The 18542-nt window shown below is 52.0% G+C and overlaps 1 long non-coding RNA gene across 4 annotated transcripts; it reads right to left on the bottom strand.

Moving 5' to 3' along the window:
• Positions 1 to 4371: 4371 nt before the first annotated feature.
• Positions 4372 to 17749, bottom strand: LOC123925000. Of its 4 annotated transcripts, none has more exons than XR_006814887.1 (5): positions 16756 to 17749; positions 13511 to 13706; positions 7567 to 7755; positions 7347 to 7445; positions 4372 to 7021 (listed from the first exon to the last, which is right to left on the bottom strand). It is a non-coding gene; the product is annotated as an uncharacterized LOC123925000 (long non-coding RNA). The 4 variants fall into 4 exon arrangements; XR_006814885.1 differs by having other exon boundaries at positions 4372 to 6277; positions 6816 to 7021; positions 7347 to 7755; positions 16756 to 17748; XR_006814884.1 differs by having other exon boundaries at positions 7347 to 7755; positions 16756 to 17748.
• Between the last annotated feature and the right edge of the window lie 793 nt (positions 17750 to 18542).

Genomic DNA, 18542 nt, shown 5'->3' with positions numbered 1-18542 from the left:
GATGAGCACTTTTCTTGGTCCCAAAGAGAGGGAACAAAGCCCATGATGCTGGCAAAGAAAGGACTGCGGAAAGAAATGCTGGCCAGCCAGAAGTGGGGCAGGTCTCGGGGACTTCTGGGAATCATCACGAAAATGCAGAAGAAGCGGGCTCTGGTGATAATCCTGCTTTGAGTGTGTGGTCATGAGCATCAGAGGAAATGCTCCAGAAATGGTTTCAGAGCCTTCTCGGCCTCTGCGGGAGGAGAAGCGAGACCCTCCTCCATCTCCCTTCTCCCTCCAAGCCTCCCTCTTCCCCAGGACCTTGGCCCACACCTCACGTTTCTATGGACGGTGAAACCGAACAATGAAGACCACAAAACACATGAATTCCAGAACCTTTTGGTCACGAAGGGCGAAGTGTCTGGTTAAAGTGTGGAAAGGAAAGGGGAGGCAGAACACTGAACTCAGGTGTCTTCTAAAGACATTCTTTTATGAGTCCCAATAACTCTGTCTTTTTAAATTCTAGAACCTTTATTCTCTTCCTTCTCCTCTCAAGAAGACAGGTCAGAAGGATCCATGACTAGGTTTCTCAAAGGTTTATGTTTTCTCCACTTTATATCATGGCCCCTCCTACAGGAAAGAGCCCTGAGTGGGTGTGTCCCCCCAGACACATCCCAGGAGGTACACCCCTTCTGCACTGGCCTCCGCACGTGTCCCCAGTCTCTGGGATCCCTACTGGTGAGGTGAGGCCTCTTTGTTCCCTTCTGCCCTCTATGGCTGGGTCATGGAGACCAAAGCCCATGGGTTTTGGAGGTATTGGATGCATTCTGTGACTTTATTACCATTTCTTGCCAAATTCTCTTTACAATATTCCTTCAAGAGGCCCTCCAGTGCCTTGGAATTCTCCTGTTGGAGAGAAAGCTCCACCCCCAAAGGGATGGAAACAGGAAGGAGCTCATCCATGGAGCTTGTCCAGTGCAGGGCTAGGACTCCAGGGAATGGTTCCTCCTTCAGCAAGCTCGGGGAGCACTGAGGGCTGGGCCTCACCGATCGGGAGCTCGCCCCTGTAACTTCCACCTGTTGACGCCGGGGCTGCAACCCTACAAGCCCAGCATGACCCTTGAGCCCTGCACTATGCCCACCTTTCCCGCAGTCCAACAGCCTTATTTTCAGTGGTCCTTCCTGAGACGTGACCTATTACGTCCCAGTTCCTTTCACCTGCCGGCCAGGTATTTGCAAGTGACCATCTCGACGGCTACGTTAGTGTGTAGGCACCTCGGAGCATCGGGTTGTAAACCTTCAGTATGTACAATTTCCAAATTGTCCACAATACGTCCATAAGGCTGGGAAATAATGACATATGCCTCGTCCTGTGATATTGTTTTATTGTTTATTATTATGTTTTTTGATGACTTCATGCTTCCCTTTCTTAAAGGCCCTGGAACCAAACTTGAAATTGCTCTCGTGGGTGTCGGTGATAGGAGCCAATCTGTAACAAGTGACAGGCCACACAGAATAGCCAGCACTCTCCCCTGCGTCCATCCTCTGGGCGAGCTCACGTCCCACCGGCAGCTTCCCAGGGCGACCCGCCGTCAAGTCCCTCGCGTGCAGGCTCAACACCCGTCCAAACGCACCTCACCTTACGGGGGAGGATAAGGCCAGGTTCAAAGCCAGACCGGCCAGAGCCCACACTCCCTTCTGGCTCTCCTTTGCGTCCTGAGTATGGCCACAAGGTCTCTTGCGTGGTCTGTTCACACTTCGTGCGTCCTGCCCTTCGGAACTTCAGCCTCGTGGCAGTATTTCCAGAGCTCCTCCTTTCTCCTCTACCCTTACCTTTGTTTATACGCCCAACTTTTGCCACTATGTCCGTGAACAGCAAAGCACCTGGGCCTGCGGATTGCCTCTGGGACTGACTCGAGCCAGTCAAACCTCGTGCTGTCAAGCACGTTCCCTTTCCTTCCTGTCAGTGGGTTGGGCCTTTCCAGGGATCTCCTGACCTTTCCTCTGAAAGTTTCGAAGTGCCTTGCTGGTGCCATGGCTGTGTGCATGACTTCAGAAAGCTTTTGCTTCTTGTCGCTGTCCCCAGCCTACCTATTCCTTCCTCTTTTTCCATTAGTAGCCAACGGCAAGTTTTCCCTTTCAGGCTCCCAGGTCCTATGGTCTCTGTCACAGCTGCTCAAATCTGGGCTGTCAGGCAAAGCAGCCAGAACCAACGTGTAAATGAACGGGCAAGCCATGTTCTGATAAAACTTTATTCATAAAAGCGTGCGGCCTGCAGGATTTGCCTGTAGGCGATCGTCTGCCTCCCGTGGCCTTAGACTATAAAATTTCCTTTGGAAAATCGAAAAGCTTTTATCTAATATGAAACCGTTGTGGATTGATGATTAAGTTAACACAGTAAAAACCAAACTCCTTTGCCACTAAAATTAGCTCCTTCCCCAGATTTCCCTATTTCTGGCAACGACAGCAGCATTTTCCAACGCGTGCTCATTTGACACCATGGGCTTGAACATTTGATCCCTCCTTTCTGCTCACGGCCTTACGTCCACGTCTGTGTGTTCCCATTCCCCCAGCGGCGGGGTTTCTCTCTCCACACCCGTGTTTATACTCTTGGCTTTGAACTCACGCATCTGCCTCCAGTCTTTCTCCCCACCTCACCCACGGCATGGCTTTTGGGTTCGTTATTCCTAAAGTATTGCTTTTGGAAATTTTTTACTCTCCGATCTTGACAATCTACCAAACTCTGACGTCCGTCTGCCTTTCTCCTCTCTCTCTGCACCGGCACGCGATGCCGCTTCCCGTCTTCCTGTGTTAACGCTCTGCCCAGGTTTGACTGACATGTGAAAAGCTGTCCGTCTGTAAGGTCTCCTACTCTGGGGGTTTGGGGGTGAACATAGGCCCGTGAAGCCATTATCACCACCTGGGCGATAGAGACACATCACTCCCAAATGTCCCTTCTGTTCCCTTTATTCTTATTGTTACTAGTGTGTGTGTGTGTGTGTGTGTGTGTGTGTGTGTGTGTGGTAAGAACACTTGATACAAGACGTACCCTCTCGGCACATTTTAGGTACGGAACACAGCATCATTTTCTACAGGCAGTGTGCCATGCACTAGATCTCCACGACTTATTTATCTCGCAGAACTGGAACTTTGTACTTTCCTCTCCGTGCCCCCTGCCCCTGGCGGCCACCGTTCTGCTCTCTGTTCTCTGAGGTTGACCATTTTAGATTCTGCCCATAAGGGAGATCATAAAGTCTCTCTGTCTGTGTCTGGCTGGTTTCACCTAGCCTACAGGTCTGTCTATGTCAAAGCCATATTGCCAAGGGTACGATTTCCTTTCTCTCTCACAAACAGTTGAACAGTATGCCATCCTACGTGTACGCCGCATTTTTAAATCCATTCCTCCGTCGACAGACGTTGGGGTGTCTCCACGTCGTGGCCGTGGGGATAAGCTCCATGGAACAGGAGTGGGCAGACGGTTCCCCAGGATCCCGGTTGCAAAATAAAAGTGAAAGGTAACGTCCAGAATCAGGGAAAATATTTGCAAACGGTTGATGTACACATTATAAAAGACGTCATGTGACCCGGTAACAAAAGAACAAATATTGTTTTCCTCTGATTCTCCGCCTTGCGGGGTTCTCCCGCCCCTTCTACGGATCACACTATTTCCTCTGTCCAGGATACCATCTCATCTGCAAAACACACCCCCACATTGTCTCCATTTTCAAGAGCAAAGCTCAGTTCTTACCTTTTCCGTGACGCCTTCTCTGTCTGCTCTGATGCCTCCCGCCTCCGGCTTCTTGAAGAGGCTCTTTGCCGCCTAATCATACACTATTTTGCATCATTTCCTCCTGCTTCAGAAGCGTTTATTTCCCCGATTAGAGTGACCTTTGTCAAGGTCTGCGGCATATCGGACCATGCCAGGTGTGTGGTCACAGGAGTCACCCAACGTGCTTGTTGGATATATCAGTGGATGGATGGACGGACGGATGGGGGGATGGATGGACGGGTGGATGGAGGGATGGATGGATGGGTGGATGGATGGATGGATGGATGGGGGGATGGACGGATGGATGGATGGATGGATGGATGGACGGATGGGGGGATGGATGGATGGATGGATGGAGGGATGGATGGATGGATGGGGGGATGGACGGATGGATGGGGGGATGGATGGATGGATGGATGGATGGATGGATGGAGGGATGGATGGATGGATGGACGGATGGGGGGATGGATGGATGGATGGATGGAGGGATGGATGGATGGATGGGGGGATGGACGGATGGATGGATGGGTGGATGGATGGATGGATGGATGGATGGGGGGATGGACGGATGGATGGATGGATGGATGGGTGGATGGATGGATGGATGGATGGATGGGGGGATGGATGGATGGATGGACGGATGGGGGGATGGACGGATGGATGGATGGATGGATGGATACTGATATTCTTTCTTGCCCCTAATCTCCCACCTTATCTCTTTATCATCTGTTGGATTTCAATGGGACATAGCTTGAAAAAACTGTTAAATGAATTAGTCCTTACAGGCAATCCCTAGTTTTCAAATTAGCTGTGTTTTAGATGTTCGTTTGTCAAAGGAATGCTAAAATTCAAAGTACTTTGTCATAGAGACACTGTAAAAACTGGGGGTTATAACAGGATCCCAGATCGCTGGATCCAGATTACTGCTGTTCTGTAAGTGGTTTGAAGTCCAGGAGGATGAAATGGTCACACGTCACAAAACAGTGCTATGCCTGGCCCAGGATTAGAACAGAAACAAATTTGAGAGTTTTCCTCTCTATTGGGGGACTGGAGGGGGGGTGAGGAGGGAGTCACCGTGCTTAGGATAAAACAGATTTTATTATAGAAGAATGAAATTGTAGGCAGTTCTATGGATTTACTAAACGGGACTTTTGTGTAGCTGGAAAGATACTAGATGCTGATAAAAAAGTGTTTTTTCCCCTAAAATATACAATTTCCCTCAAAATTAATGGCTCTCATTTTCTTTCAGCCATAGGGATACCATTGCCGATGCTTTTCTGTGCATCAGCTTTCACCGGTGTCTTTTTGTTCTGGGTCGGATGTGGAAAGACGTTCCTGAGACACAGATACATACCTGAACCCTTGTCTGTTCCTTATCGCCTGCGGACGGAGAATCATTTTTACATTTCTAATGTAAAATACTTCGAAAAAAAATGAGAGTAACATTTCACGTCATGGGAAAAGGTACAGAATTGGAGCTTCAGCGCCCATCAACCCAGCTTTGTGAGAACACAGCCAGGATTGTGTGTTCACGCTATGGGGCCGGCGCGGAGGGGCCCGGGTCACGGAAGACCCTTTACAGAAGGGCTTGTGGACACCCCCTGCCCCGCCACTCTGTAGCTGCGGGACCGGCCATGAGGGACACTTCCGTCATCACAGTGCGGACGGAAAGAAGCTACGATGCACATGACGTATCTGTGAGAGAAGACGGAGAACTGAGACTAGAGGGAGCTGAGCAGCGTGCAGAGGGGCAGGTGGGAGCCCAGGGGCTCCCCAGAGGCTGGGGGGATTTTGTGGGCCGGGTCAGCCCCTCTGCTGCCCCTCTGGTCATCATGGTCCCCCTGGCGGCATCTCTGTTTGATCTCTGATGGGGAAGGACGTTGAAGCCAAGCAAGACCCAGTGGCCCGCCTCTGGGCTTCCAACGTGCGTGGAGAGCACTTCCTCTAATCCAGGAGGAAAGTGCTGTCTGCAACCCCTTTCCAAGGAGAAGGAATGACCGGCATGGAAGAAGCTGCCCCCCCACGGCTGCTGGGGACAGCCGGACACCCGCACTGGCTTTTTCCCACCATGCGCGGGAAGGCAGGAGGGTCCCGGGGAGATGGGACAAGAGCGTTGGGGGACAGAGACCCCGTTTGCCTCTGCATTTTCCCGTCCCCACGGCGTGCTTGACAATGCATGGTATCTCATTTCTCCCATGCTTGGAGCAGAGGCTTCCAGTCCCCACACGGAATATCCACGCGGAATCCGTGCAGACACTTGAATGCCTAGAATGCGAAGATGAGCTTTCGGCGAAATGAAACACACCGCTGACCAGCGGCCTGCACACGCTCAAGATTACCCTCGGCCGCGGGAAGGGAAAGCCAGGAAGGGTGCCCCCCTGGAGTGGAATACGGTCTCCAGGATTCCTTGTCAGCCTCGCGTGGTTTTGGGTCTGGATTTACGCGGCCCAGTGAGTTAGCCGGTGAGACCTGAGTCTGCAGGAGACGCGGGTTCGGCTCGTAGGAAAGTGTGGGCACTCGCACCGGGGTCTGCGTAAGAAAGACGAGACGGACGAGTGAACACCAGACGGCGCGGCTTGGGGCTGAGTCCGAAAGGGAAAGTTTGTGGTCATTTCTCGTTCTTTACACGTGTGTGGTCCCGTTCTGGCGTGGGACTCGGGATTCTGTCTGGTACTACCGGCCGTGGGACCCTGTGCATGAAGAGGGTTGGCTCAGAGAGACGTCAGAGGACGGATGGGATCAGAGAGATGGTCAGAGGACGGCTGGGATGCCTGAGGTCTCGCACACGCCTCCCTGATGCCAAAACGGTCCTGGGCACCATCTGTTTCCAGCCCAGTGGGGACCTCCTCAGAGCGTGGCTTCTCGTCCCTTCACTCAATTAAAAAAAAAAAACAAAACGATAGAACCTTCACCCCCCACAAATTAGTCCTCTGCTCCTCCCCGTTCGGTTTCCTTCTGTCCTCAGTGACGGATCTGGTGTGCTGACCCCTGGTAGACTCAGACGCCCCTGGAGTCCCACTTCCTTACAAACAATCAAACCCCCATCTCCAGGCACTTGCTGGGTCACCTTCATGCGTCGTCCCTCCTCTAAGAACGTCAATGTGGACAAAGCATGGAGCATCTCCTTTACCGCGATGGACACGATGGGCGACTTTCCATCCTCCTCCCATGTGGTCAATCACACAAACCGGGACGGTATTTCTTTCCCCGGCAAACATGCCCACGGCTCTGTGTTTACAGGAGGACTTCCTGCCAGCCTCTCTGAGGACAGACCTGAGGACCAGATGAGGAAATGGCATTAGGCTCACCGGGGCTGACTCGTCTGGGGCCGGAGAAGGTCGTTCCTGCACAGTGGGCAGCCTGGACCTCCGTCCCTGCGGAGACCGGGGGAGGCGAGCACGTGTTAGGGTTGAAGGGAGTCTGATGTGCTCTGTGAGCGGACAGACCTCTTCTTTGATCCCAAGTAGGTCAACGCAGCAACCCCACACTGTGCTGAATGACGGCGAATGACTGTTTCCAGGCGTGAGTACCCAGGACGTGACCTCTGGAAGGAGCCAGGACCCCCCAAGTCAAGAAGCTGGTGTCAGAAACGCCTTACCTTTGCCTTGATGTTCCACATACTGACGGTACGAGTGTCCTGGGGAGGAGGGTCTGCGGGCATTGCCCGGTCAGGCTCGCGGGTCCCCTTCTTCTAGCACTGGAAGATGACACACGGACCCCAATAACTCGGGGGTCCAGGTCACCCGCGCCTGTCGGGGAAGGCACCTGGCAGCCCTCGCTGCGTGCGGCTGACCACGTGTCCTGGGTGATGGCCAGACCTGGTATTCACAGGTCTCGGTGGTCACAGGGACGCTGAGTCTCAGGTTTGCGGTGAAAATCAACGCTACTCAGCCCTGGTGGTGTGGTTCTAGAACGAGGCGGACATATGGATGACCGACACTCATGTTGGGAACAGGACCGAGCGCGTCTCAGTCCAAACCGGCCATCAAGATATAGACACGGGGGCTCTGCAGAAGGGACAGAAACGCTGCGACCATCAAACCGCCGACTCACCCCCATCACCAGCCAACACCGTCTTTCCTGCTGGAGCAGAGCGTTTGGTCTGGGACCACCAGTCACTCCCCCTGTACTGCCCCTACTCCCCCCACCCCACCCCTACCCACACCCACCCACCCTCACCTCTACCCACACCCCACCCACCCTCACCCCTACCCACATCCCACCTGCACCCTCACCCTTACCCTACCCACACCCCACCCACCTTCACCCCTACCCACACCCCACTCACCCTCACCCTACCCACACCCCACCCACCCTCACCCCTACCCTACCCACACCCCACCCCACCCTCACCCCTACCCACACCCCAACTGCACCCTCACCCCTACCCACACCCCACCCCACCCTCACCCTACCCAACCCCACCCACACCCTCACCCCTACCCACACCCACCCTCACCCCTACCCGTACCCATCCTACCCTCACCCCTACCCACACCCCACCCGCACCCTCACCCTTACCCACCCGTACTCACCCCTACCCACACCCATCCCACCTGCACCCCTACCCATACCCCACCCGTACCCTCACCCCTACCCACACCCCACCCACCCTCACCCCTACCCACACACCCCCCATCCCACCCCATCTACACCTTTACCCACACCCCACCCCTACTCCACCCCACTCCCACGCCCACTCCACCCTCACCCCTTCCCACACCCCCCACCTAACCCCTCCCACCCCCACCCCACCCCAGTCTTTATCTCCCGCTCTGGAGTGTTGTCTGTGGACTTGCTCTGGGCTTCTTGGTGTTTTCTTTGCCATGTACTTTCTTCGTAGCCTTACTCCCTCCTTATGCAAGAACCGGCTTTCATAAATAAGAGGAAAAGCTTCACTCAGAAACTGGCAAAGCTCCTTGGGGGCTCGTGAGGTTCCCTGCCAGGGTCCCATCAGACAGGGACCGTCAGAAGGATGTTCTGACAAAGGATGGGGGACCCACAAACCTGGTGGGTTCTGATGGCCTGCCCTACCGGGGGGCTGGGCAACACCTCAGAAGGGTATGGAAACCCCGGGAGAGGAGATTGCCCGTCGGACGTTGCTAGACGCGCGCACACACATGGTCTTTCCCTGCACAACTTCGGTCTGTCACCGAGATTGGAACACGACGAGTCCGAGAAAAATCCCTTTTCTCTGGCATCTCTCTGACATTCCTCACGAGCCCGTCTCTGAAAGGACAGTGTCCTGTTTCCTCCTCATCCCTTGATCCTGTCGTGCCTGTGGTGGGCAGTGGGACTGCCCTGAACGGGGGGAGGCCCTCTGGACTCACTCTCCTGGGTCCAAACACCCACAAACACCCTCACACACACCCTCAAATCATGTTTGGCCAAGGGTCTGGGTCTCTCTGGCCCAGTCAGGTTGACAATAAAATTAACCGTCACACCTCTACCCTGATTCCTCGCTCCCGTGGAGACATTTTAATGGTTGAAATAGAGGGTTCCCCCCCAAGGGTTATGACCCTTAGCTGTGTGAGGGGATGGGCGACAGCCGCCAGCCGTCCAGGAGTGTGAGCCGGGGTAGTCAGTCGTGTGAGATGGATGAAGTATGTAACAGCAGACAAGGAGGCCACGGGCTTGGCAGGGCTCTCCGCACTAGCGCCCGCAAGCCATCAAATGTGACCTGCCTTTCCACATAAGCTGCCACACAGGTCTCCACGCAACCTGAACGCACACGTTTCTCCCTGAAACAGCCTTGGGCTCATTCTAACATCTCAGTTAGCCAAGTGGTGACGGAATTATTCCTCAGACCAGTTTTCCTTGCTGGGAGTGACCATCAGAGGGGAAGACAGTCTACATGCCGCTCAAACGTCTGTCCAGCTTCGCAAGATAGACCCTAGACGTTCCCAAAGAAGGACGGGTCTAGTTCGGGAGGACGTAGGATTCAACCCTCCTGCTGGCGAAAGTCACAGCCTGCGTTTAAGAGAGACTTTGCACGGAGAAACACACCCCACGCACCCGCGCACACGTACACGGACACACCCAAGCCCACACGCGTGCGTGCGCGCACACACACACAGACATACAGAGCAACGAAGCAATGAGCAGCGAAGGGAAAGGCATGAGTTGAAGAGCGGGTCCTCCCGGGACTTCTTTTCTCAGGCAATTTTCATGTCAATGGGAAAATAGAAAATGTGAATAAAAGCTTGTTTTTCAAACCTGAGGGGAGATTCTATCTTTACCCCAAATTCCAGCACATCTCTGGGAGCTGTCAGTTTCCATAGGCTTTTTAAGTGAGGCTCCCGGCTCAGCTTTGGGGGGGCTGACTTGCTCTCACATACAGAGTAGAATTCCCGCCCCCCATCTTGAAAGTTACAGCAGTCTATAGCTTGACTATTTTAAAGTTAGAACTGCTACCAAAACCTCAAACCTTTTTCTTTAGATAAAGTAAGTCCTCAGTCCCATTTTGACAATTTCTTTTCTCGTCACTGTAGCGGATTGGAAATACCCCCGGGATTGTGCTAATTTAAATTAATTCTTTTGTGCAGAGATGATATTGGCTAAGTGCTTCCTTCTCGTCATTTCAATGGTTTCTAAATTTTCCTCCTCCCTGAGCCTCTCTTGGCCACCAGCTGGCTTGGAGGCAGTGACTTGCCCCCGTCCAGGCCACGAGAACGGCCAGCTCCAGCCCTCGCTCACCGCTGGCTCTCGGGATGCCGGCACAGCCTGTTCTCATGCAATGAAAGTTTGTCTTTTGTTTTATGGCCTAGGATTATCTCCGCACTCTTACGGGGCTCTGTTTCCACGGGTGCCTTTTTATTTATTCCCGAAAGCTGCATCTCAGAAGCGAGGCTCCAGGGGTTGGTGTGGACGACTCCTTTTCACGAACGGCTCTCGGGTGCCCTCTGATATTCCAAATAAATGCTGCCAATGATAATGAAATGGAAATCTGAAAGAAAGCTCGGCTTTACAGACATCAGCCAGACTCCCAAACGAACATTTTAGTATCATATTCAAGTGCGAAGTCATTCATCGCTTGAAGTAATTTTTATGATGTACTGGTATGATTTTCCTTAACACCAGGGCCATAGTCCTTCATGAGACACTATCCCCCCATGGGGTCCAAAGGTGTGGAAAGAGGATGGCTGTTCTGGGCCCCGTTTCTTCCTCGTTCAGCTCTTAGCACCCTCGGGATTCCTCCCCTGGGTGGGTGTAAGCAATTGCTTTGCTTAGTTACGAGTGTGTCCCCTTCATTCCTCTGCAACTCAGTACAGATTCTCTGCGTGCTGTGAACCTGGCGGTGGGGGATGGGGAAGATGCTGTTTCGTTGAGAACCGGTCTCGGAAGGATCGCCATCGCCGTCAATGAAACGCAAGACGGCCACGGAGCGAAAGAGCCGCGCGGCTGCCTGTCGGGAGAGTTACTCCGGGAAGCCCCGCCGTCCTCCGGGGATGCCGCTATCACGAAGGCGGTCTCTGTTCAGAGACATCTTCCAGTCGTTTCCGAAGGAAACCCCTTTATGTGTATTCTACTCCCTTTACTGTTGCAAGCAGCGCAGTCCAGCTTCAGCACTGATCCCGTCTACTGAAGAGGTTTCAGAACATTTACTGTGTCCCCGGAGCCAGCCTCCCTCAGAGTTTGGGGGTTTCCCTCCCTCAGGCTACTCAGGAATGCTGCAACCTCTTAGGAGACATTTTAAAAGATGAGGCCCTAGAATGTTTTGAACGAAAGAAGAATGAAAATGAGTTACAAGCATGGCCTTGCAGCTCGTCTCGGAGCCGTTGGGCAACGGGGCGGAAGGCGTCCCAGCTCCCGTGTTTGGATTTCGCAGACAGATATCCCATCTGTAGGGCCGGGTCCGAGGGACGTGAGGAGAAGCCAGCTGCCAACCAGCGTCTAGAGATGTGCACGTCCCCCGCCATCTCTCGGATCTTGATGAGTCGGTCCTGACTGGACCCACCTGACCTTCTCCAACCTGTGCTGCCACGAGCCACCACAGAGTCCAGGTCCGAGTCCGAAAGCCTAGATCGTCCCCCGTGTGCATCAACAAAAGGAAACGCCGATCCGTGGCCTCTGGCACGGCCTGCCTGTGGCCGTCACCGGGAGACCAGCGCGCACTTTCACAAGGCTATGAATGAAGTCAGCCCGGCTTAAGCAGGAACAAAGGCAGTGAACCTTGAGAAATGCTATATCCTCTTCCTCTTTTGTTTTTCCTTTTGGCACGTTTTCATGGGAATCTGTGTTTATTTGTTGAGGGCAGATCTTTGTGTTCGTAGTTAATTGAAAAGGATAAGAAGGAGGAAGAGGCACGTAAATGGGGCAGCAAAGGTTTCATTGACAAACGTGGGCGCGTCTCAAACAAAGTTTGATTTTTTTTTTTTTTTTATGGGTGGACTTGAAGGCCTTTCAAAAATAATTCTTCATCTCACGAGGCTTTAAAGAAACCTGCTAACAGGAATCGGGTGATGATCGTGTTGGCGACCACGGTGCCCGGTCTCAGGGCAGTCGCTTTGGAAGCGGGTGGGCTGCTAACCCACGCCTCTGCATCGCTTCCCTTGGATTCTCAGACCCCGTGCACTTGGGACGGTGCCGCATTTTAGACCCAGAGCAGTTCCAAGGACCTCATCGTGAGTCCTTGACCGAAAAACGCAACTGAGACTCAAAATGTCAAGGGCTTGCCCAGGCTCTCGAGGCCGAGGGGTAGGGCTGCGGGAGGCACGGGGCCATCTCTCTTCGAAGCCACGTGCCCTGTGCTCCTGGGACACAGGTCATCCAGCAGGCTGTGTCAAGTGGAATTTCCTAAGTGACTGGTTCGCACAGAGCTGCACTCTGTCAAGTCAATGACGTGTCTTTCTTTTAAAACAAAACAATGTCCCTTACAGTTGTCCCCTTGTGCGTAGATGGTGGCAAATTATTGTTTGCCAAGCCTTCTATCTCCTCCCTTTCTGTGTTCCATTGAGATCATGGAAATGCAAAGCAAATAACCATGGAGTAAAATGCTTCGGGGAGTGTTTATTTAAGAGTATTGTTCCAGGATGTGCACAAAGATAAAGACTCTGTGTAATGAATGAGTGACTCTGGAGGCCAAATACCGAGAAGTTATATTCTGTACCTGGTGTGTCCTGGCCAGGGCGGGGTCACTACGAGCGGCCTCAGGACGTGCCCTTAAACAGGGGTCACCTCACTCAGAAAAAAACCAGCCTTCCAGATCCATGGGGGCAGGGAGAAGCTCAGGAAAATGAACGTAGGGAAAATTCCGGGCGCTTGCCTGTGTGTCAAACTGTCAAGGTGGGAGGAGGCCCGCAGAGATCCGCTCGAGACGGAGGAACGGGCAGCCGGCAGCAGGGCGTGCGACCCCCCGGAGGCCGTCCTGCACCCCGCGGGCTGGGGCAGCTGGGGACGAGGTCGGCCACAGGGCGCCTTCACTTCATTAGGTCCTCAAGGAAAGAGAAGTTTCTGCTTTGAGGTCATGTCACCTCCGCGGGGAAGGCGTGGAAACCACCCATCCGTGTTTGGGAACCCAGAGTAATTGATTTCAACACCACCCTGTCCCCTATAGAACAGCAGACACCCCCACGGGCAAAACACGGAGAGCCTAATTTGGAATGAAATACAAATGTCATTTCATTTGGGAGCATAGGGAGCACGCAAATGTCTCTGCATATTTAATGACTATTGACTCTTTAAATCAGTTTTAAAATAACAGCTTTCTAGATGAAAAGCAGATTTGGGAGGATGACTAGAAAGTGTGGCCTGAGCACCCACCAGTTTTAGACTAATTTCTTGCCTTGATGCATGAAGTTCTACCATTTTCCCGATTTCCTGGAAGCATCCATGGGCCGTGTGAATTGTTTTACCGGTGAAAATGCCGTAGAGGCAGCCTAGTGGTGTGGTGAGCAGACTTCTCATCAACAGAGCTGTTTATTCACCAAGCGCGTCTGAAGTCAGCTGTGAGACGCTCCTGAAAAAACCGAAACCTGCATTGGACGAGCACCGTCTTCTCCAGGAAGCACGGCGTACGGCCTCCACAATAGGAACACACAGAAGCGAGGTTTATTGGTATGGGAACACATGTTACTGCTTTCTCTGATGGAGTGGTCGGAGTCCCCATTTCATTAAAGTGAGATTACGGCCCTGTTTCATTATCACTGTTCTGACTCCCGGAGAAAATAATCTTCCAGATAGCTTTTAGTCCCTAAATTATGATAGTGGGTAACGACCATGAAATTTACATGGAGCCTTCTTTGTAAAAAGACACAGAAAGTGAGGTCTTTACGTGAGTTGTGTGGAGAAAACACACCTTCTGTCTTTTTCCTCTTTTTTTTCCCCCTCCACTGGGCGTACGCGCTATGATCGCTCCTATCACGCTGACTGTCAGGTCAGGTGGATACCAAAGGAGTTCCCATTTCACAGATGGAAAGACTGAGAGCTTCACCCCCCACACCCCAGCCCCCTGGGGAGAGAACAGGTGAGAATTCAAGGACCAAGAGGAGAATTTGAGACGTCCCGGCACCAAGTCCTCAATCCAAGACACAAAACGTGGCAACAGGTTTCAACCAAAGTTTTTGCTAATCGATGTCAAATACAATCTTTTCAGTTCCTCCTATCTTGTCAGAGACCCGAGGAAACCTTTCGTTTGTCTCTCTCCTGAACATTCTCTTCCACTTGGACGCTTGTCTGCTTCCCACAGATGATTGCTTACCTGCGGCTAGCGAGCGCCAGCGGCCCGGGCTGCCCACAGGTCCCCGGGCACTGCTACCAGGGAACCAGAGGCCGTGCTTTCCTTGGACACACTGCCCCCTTTTCTGTCTACACTGGGAAAGGAAACACTTACCAGCAGCTGGTGACTACGGGGGATGTCTACAAAAGCACGAATCCACCTTGCGGGGATGCCGAGGGTGGACAAAGGCACCGCGGACGGTGGGCTAGCACCGTCCTTCCCGTCAGAGAGGACACAGCATACGTCCCCTGTGAGCTCCCTTATTAGGAGTAGAGCATCGACCGCAACACCAGTATCTCACTTAATCTCCAACGTACAGGTCCGCAAGCATGAGGGCATCTTGGCAAACCCTGCAGCCCGAGTTTGGTCTCCCACATTCTGATTCAGGTCGGCGGTGGGGCCTGACCCCGTGAAAGCCTCCCAGACGGTCGGGATATGCTGCCCAGGTCAGGAACCACGGCTCTAATCCCCGTGGTGGGAATGAGTGTCCCCTAATTTTCAGAGGCGAATACAGAAGCCCAGAGGGGTTTAGACATGTGTGCAGAGTCACACAGCGGGGTGTGGGAGGTGTGACCATAACCCTAAGTTTTCTGAGCCCAAAGCTAATAAGCTTCGGACAATCGCTCTGGACATTGGCTGAGTCTGGGGACCATTGAGGAAGAGTTTACGAAGACAGATGCCCGGACCCCCTCCAGCAACCAGGATCCTTATTTTCCAAGCGCCCAGAAGGAATCTAACATGAGCCATGGATCTGGGACAATCGTACTTAACTGTGGACACAGTCCCTGGGGTGCATGCCAGCAGGCGTCGGCTCCAGGATGCCAGCCCCGTCCCCAGACCAGAAAACGTGCGGTGGCGGCAGAAGATGGGGATTTAAAATCAACAGGAAGCTTTCCTTGGCCACGCGTTTTACGAATGGAATTTTGGGAACTACCTACATTATGCACCAAGTGTTTACACTTAGGTAGAATTTCCTGTTTCTCGCCCCTGTCCTTCCCACACTCTTCTCTCCCTGTCCCTTGTGTTTCTCTTCTCCACCACGTTCACTTTCAGTTCTTACTGTAAGAATGTGAAAACAGTTTCTAAACTATGTCTGTTCTGCCATGGTGGCCTGCAAGTCTTTTCTTAGCCAACAGTAGTACATGGAGAACTATTTTCTCTCTCTCTCTCTCTCACACACACACACACACACACACACACACACACACACCCCTTTTGTAGTTGGTGTATTAACAACACTTGAATCTACCTTCTTAGGATAAACGTATTTTAGACTGGTAACTTTCACTGGAAAATCGTACACAATTCTCTCATCTATTAGCAAAGTCATCGCGGAAATACGGTCTTGGCCTCCATTCTCTGGCGAGCGGGATTAGGCAGAGGTTGGACCGTTTCTGATTTCGAGTCATGTGGCTCCAACCCCCCTTCTCCTGCCAGAGGGTAAGTCGGTACGGGAGGCTTCTGTGGGCATTTTCTGAATTCGCTGGTACAGAGAACGGAGAAAGAGAAACGTGAAATGGGGACAGAGGAAGGAAAGCCAGTCTACGGAGAGACCGAAGTCAGCAAAGGCATTACTTGTGAGGGTGGCACAGGGGAGTCTGAGAGAAGCAACTGGAAGAGGATGCGGGCTGGAGAAAGATCTAGAAGAAATGGACTCGCAAAGCGTGGAAGAACCACGGGCAATTCTTGCAGAGTTTCACCAAGTGCTTTTTCATCAGCCTGCCAAGGGTGGGGAGCAGTGGCGTCCTCCCCAAAGAGGACTCTGAGGTTCCGAGTGGTCAGCGTGAGGGGGCGGGAAGTCAGACAGGGTCTTTGCCCATGGGGATGTCCCAACCCCATGCAGGTGAGTCCCAAGGGCCACGCAGGAGGGTGTGAGCACAGCAGCCCAGGCCCTCGGCCACACTGGCAGCTCACGCTCCCTGGTCTGCACCTGCGTGGTCCTGGGAGGGACCTCCGGACTCAAAGCACAAGTCAGACACCCTGGTGGCTTCTTTATTTTCCTTCTCTGGCCTAACTGGGGACACTGCTACCCTTCCAGTCAGACCCTGGGCCTAGAACTTCCTTCCCAGGGAGTTGGCAGACCCCAGGGGACCAAAGCCTGTGGGTGCTGTCCCTGCATGAGGACAGCAGCCAGGCTCACACAGGGGTGGCGGGTCCCCATGACGTCAGTACACCTCGAGGCTGCGGGGAGCCGAATGTCACAGTAGGACCTTGGTGGCTGTGGTTATCACTCGCCTGTAGTACCTGCTTTTTCTTTGTTATGCCTGAAGGGAGAAGTGTTTAAACTCACCTGCCCTTATCTCCCTGCTCCCTGCTTGGAGATGCAAGACCGTGCCTTCTACCTCCGGCTGATTTGCATGGCACGCCCTCCACCGCGGTGGTTTTCCTCCAAGTAGAAATGAAGGAAGCAGTTTCTTGTAATTGAACTTGAAGACCTAAACACCTGCCTTTCGGCCTCAGAGTAGGTGGCAGGCTGGGAGATCGGGGGAGATCCAGGGAGATCCGGGGACAGTGATTTCCACCAGTGGCAACAGAAGGTGGAGACGCCAAGCAGGGAGCCAGGAAGGACTTGAGGCCGAGTGGGGAGCAGCCTGGAAGAAAATAGAAAAAGGATACAAGCAGCTTGGATAAATGTATCAAAATGTAACACGCCGGCAGGTCTAGGCATGCCAGACTCACAGGGAAGAGACTCCTTCCCAACACCTCCTCATCACCCCGCAGGCTGGGGGATTTTAAGCGTTTCGGTTCCTTGTTGTGGGTCATTTTACAAGCCAGTCCTTCTCCTTGGCTACGGATGGTACATCACTGGGGGAAGGAACCTCTCAAGATTATCGTGTTTTTCTCCACTTATCTCTCATGCATGTTTCATGAGCCAAAAGTCGTGTCATCCCAGCAACAGAGGACTGAAAACAGGGGCACAAAGATCCTGCTGTGTGCGCAAGTCTCGCAAATCTGTTTTCCTGGACAAACAAGTCCGTTGAAAGAACAAAGTCTGAAAGTGAATCATAAACTCTTGTTTTGTTAGAGCAGAAACTGCTTTTGAAGACATCTATGCTGGATGTGGGGGCACAGACCAGCAATGCAGGAGCCAGAAATAAACCGGAATCATCCGAGAGCGAGCGGACCGGCTGGAGAGTTTGTTCTTTCTTTTTTCCTTTAACAATTGAAAGACAAAGATAACACACATTTTTCAACACACTGAAAACATTATAGCCTGTTTAAGTCTTCAAGTAAACAGCTTTTGTTAAGGCTCACATAAGTGAATTAAATAAATGAAAAAAAAATCCTTAATATAAAAGCTTTGTCAGAGGCCCAAAATGAATTTTGAATGTGGCTTTACAGGAATTAATGTAAGCGACCTGGTGATGACTTGCTTCTTTTAAAATAAACCCTAAGGCATTATGAATTATTGAAAATTATGTAGTTGAAAGAAATCCTCTGAATTGTATTCCTTTCTTTACTGGAGGATGGTCATGCTCTTGTGAATGGGAAAGCAAACTATATTAAATTTAAAAATCCAAATACTTTAAGGCAATACAGTAAAAATTGTTTTCAGGACATTAACGGATGTATTGGGAAAGCTTGGGGCATCTGCATAAAATGTATATGACCACTTGGGATGTGGACATGTCTGTTTAGACTTCCTAAAAACTACTTAAAATTTATCTTTAACGTTAGGATCCGGGGAGTAAGCCTAAAGAGCACAGTTACTGTTTATACCTGCGCGGTGCTTGGGAGATCTTTGTCGGTTTGTAAAAGCTGGCTGAGTTTGCAAACGTTCAAGCAAAAATAAAATATCAGCTTAGGCATTAGGCAAATTATTCCACAAGCAAAACCGAGAAGATTTTCCCAAGTTTTAAAATGAGCAGATTAATAAAAGTTTCCCACCTTGGGATAATACATTAAAAACCACAGCACTTCAATTGTTTTGGAAATCCCTGAGTCAGGCTCTCTGTTCCTTTCCTCTGGCAGAGGAACCGACCGATACTTGACGAGGACCGGATGAATCGAGTATAAAAAGGATGAATTCTCTGCTTTGACAATCTGTAATTTTCTTTCTGTTCTTTTTTTTTTTTC

The sequence above is a fragment of the Meles meles genome, chromosome 14, assembly GCF_922984935.1.
Source record: "Meles meles chromosome 14, mMelMel3.1 paternal haplotype, whole genome shotgun sequence".
NCBI lineage: Eukaryota > Metazoa > Chordata > Mammalia > Carnivora > Mustelidae > Meles > Meles meles.
This window is presented reverse-complemented; position numbering and strand designations above follow the sequence as displayed.